The 3,210-nt window shown below is 39.0% G+C and overlaps 1 protein-coding gene across 3 annotated transcripts in view; it reads right to left on the bottom strand.

The window, feature by feature from the left end:
* The window catches only part of LOC111813719 (phosphatidylinositol 3,4,5-trisphosphate 3-phosphatase TPTE2-like), a 75,114-nt gene that overhangs the window by 20,466 nt on the left and 51,438 nt on the right, over positions 1–3,210 (bottom strand). The window lies entirely within an intron of this gene.

Consider the following 3,210-nt stretch of genomic DNA (forward strand, 5'->3'; position numbering starts at 1 on the left):
GGGCTGGCTGGCATGTGGTGCTGGGGGATTGAACCAGGGTCCCCGTGCTTTGCTAAGCTTGTTGTAAGTAGGCGCTTTAGACCACTGAGCCATCTTACCAGCCCCAAACTAAAGGCTTTTATAGGTAATTGGATACAGCTAGAGACCATAGTCATAAGTGAAGCAAATCAGACCCGCATGTGCAGATATTGGATTGTCTTGCTAGTGTAAGAACCTGAAAGAATAAATACAATTCAAAGGGCACAAATAGATATTGTGAAAGGGAAAGAAACTGCTCAAAAGGAAAGAATATCTGGGATGAGGGAAAGGAGGAAAGAAAGAAAGAAAGAAAGAAAGAAAGAAAGAAAGAAAGAAAGAGAAAGAAAAAAGTATACTTCTAGTTTCTATTGGTTTATTGAAAGGAAGTTAATGCTTAATCATTTTTGACCAATTTTACATGCTTGTATCTGAACAAAACTTTGAAGACAAATAACAACATTATTGAATTTTTGTCATCTTGTTTTTTTAAATTCTGTTTTATTTCTAATTTTCTAAAATTATTTTTTACTCTCTTTAAACTAAAAAAGAACTCTCAGTGTCATAGCCCACTAATTTCATATATAGATATTAATCCTCTTTTCTATGAAACTGTAATACTGCTGTTTAAAATGTGTAACACCTACATGTTTCAGGGTTGTAAGCCCTGTTGGAAGGTAAAGTATTAAAATTTTCATTGGAGTTTAATCAAGTAAGCATTGCTGTTTAACCATCAGTAATCGTCTAATTTTGTTGGGGTCTTTTGAGGGGAAGGATTTTTAAGAATGACCTATGAAGCTCAGAGTTAAAGCTAACAATCAACATTCAAAAAGTAATGAATAACTGATTATGTCCTCACCAAAAATTGTGTGGTGTTGATGAGACTATTGGCCTGTCCACTGCAGGCTGATGGACGGAGTGAACAAAAATATATTAAGTTTTTGGGATGAACAACTTTGAAACCAGCCTAAGTATCAATTTATCTCCATGGAGTAATGGCACCCACAGTGAGAAGGGTCTACGTTAGGTCCTGTGAAAAATACAAAAGAAGGCTGAGATTCAGGCAGGCCCCTCTGGGAGCTGCGCACAGAGGAGCAACAGCAGAATGATAGGGAATCAAGAGTCACGATGTCCAGTGAAGACCGAATTGCTGCTGTACAGGGAGGAACTGGGGGATGGCAACAGGAAGTGTGGGACCAAACTGTGTTGCTGAGGAAGGAGAACCGGAGCTGGACTTGGGAGCTGAGCAGCCCAGATGTGGGAGGAAAGGCCAGCGAAAGCATGAAGGGAAAATTACAGTTGTGCCCTAAGAGACAGAGGGAATGATTTATTCTACATGAGTGGAATCTGCAGGTGAAGTTACAGGTAGAAATGAGTCAGGGTATGTCCAGCAGATATTGCAGGCTCAGAAGCCAAGGAACTAAAAGTGAAGTTGCTGGAGAACACAGTAAGAATTTTCCTTTGTGTCAATGTGGTCTAATAGTTATACATAATATTTATTTAGTAATCTATAGTTTGTAAAATAGCTTTATATATTATTTAATTATCAACACTTGTGATGCAATTTTTTTTTTACAGATAAGGATGTTGAGCAAGTCTAAGCCAGCTGTGGTGGCACATGCCTGTGATCCCAGCACTTGGGAGGCTGAGGCAGGAGGATCACCAAGAGCCTGGGGTACACAGTGAGTTCAAGGTGAACCACAGAGGGAGACTCTGTCTCAAACCATCAAAATGAAGCAAACACGTTGAGTCAAAGAAGTTGACTGCCCTCTACTCTGAGCATCCTGCGTTTTGCTCTCCCCACAGCTTTGCACCATGAAGGCAGTATTTGTCTCATGCTGCATGTTACAGAATTATGCATACCACATCATATAAGGAAAAATGCAAGGTTGAGAGACCACAGCAGAAAACTTGGTGTGAACGAAAGAGGTCCTAGACTAGGTATAGAAGCAGTGGGAATCAGAGGGGAGAATGGAGAGAAATTGCGAAAGTGTAACCAACAGAAATCGGTAAGTGGTTGAATTTCAGGGCCAAGGCAAGGTGAGAACAAAAGGCAGTGCCACGGTTGAAGGTCTGAGTGAGAGAATGCAGGTGCAGTTCACAGTAGCAGAGGAAAAGTTCAGCTGCTAAGTCGGGACTAAGGTGTTTGGGTCATCAGGGTGGAAACTGCCTATGTGACAGCCCCGCATCCACCATGCAGTAAAATATCTTTAAAACATGTTGAATTTTCATTTCATATGATTCTATTATCTAACCATTTTCACAAGACTAGGGAAAATGTGCAGTGAATCAAAAAAACAAATGATAGCCTAAAGAAGGGCAGTGGGCCTGGTGTGATGGCATATGCTTCTTATTCCAGCACTTGGGAGGCTGAGGCAGGAGGGTCATTCTAAATTTGAAGGCAACCTGGGCTACATAGTGAATTCAAGGCCAGCCTGAACTACAGAGTTAAGACCCTATCTCAAAAAAGGTGGGGCGGTGGATGGGTGGAGGAGCATAGACAAGAATAAAATATTTTTGAAAAGAAGAATAGAAAGCTAAGGATCAAACTGGGGAATGGATAAAGAAGATGTGGTATTTTTACACAATGGAGTATTATTCAGCCATATAAAAGATAAATATGGGGATTTTATCAGGAAATGCATGCAACTAGAGACCATACTCTTAAGTGAAATAAATCAAACCCACATGTGCAAACATTGTATTATTTCTTTAGTACAAGAACATGAAAGAGAAAATAAAATCTGAAGGGTACAATAGACACTGGGAAAAGGGAATGACCTTGTTCAAAAGGAAGGAATTACTGAGATGAGGCAAAGGACAGGAGAGGGAGTGGGGGAAAGAGGGGTGCCTATGTATGTAAGCAGGATGGTTTGGATAATTGTACTGCGGATTTCTGCTGGTCTATGGAAAGGAGCAGTTAATGCTTAATTAGTTTTGTCTTCTTTTTTCAACTCTTTTTCCTTTTTCTCTCTTCTTGATTTCTTATAAATTATTATTTTCTTTCTTCTTCCAATTTTGCATGCATATATCTGGTAATATGGACAACTAATTTGAAGACAACACTAAAAAGTACAACAAATACTGTGAAATTTGTATTATTTTGTCCAGCAAAATTCTGTATCACTTGTAATTTTTTCTGCTTTAATACTATTTTGTACTCTTTTTTAAAAAGTTTTTTTTAAAAAATAAAAG

The sequence above is a fragment of the Octodon degus genome, unplaced genomic scaffold (genome assembly GCF_000260255.1).
Source record: "Octodon degus isolate 3935 unplaced genomic scaffold, OctDeg1.0 scaffold00216, whole genome shotgun sequence".
In the NCBI taxonomy this organism is placed as follows: domain Eukaryota; kingdom Metazoa; phylum Chordata; class Mammalia; order Rodentia; family Octodontidae; genus Octodon; species Octodon degus.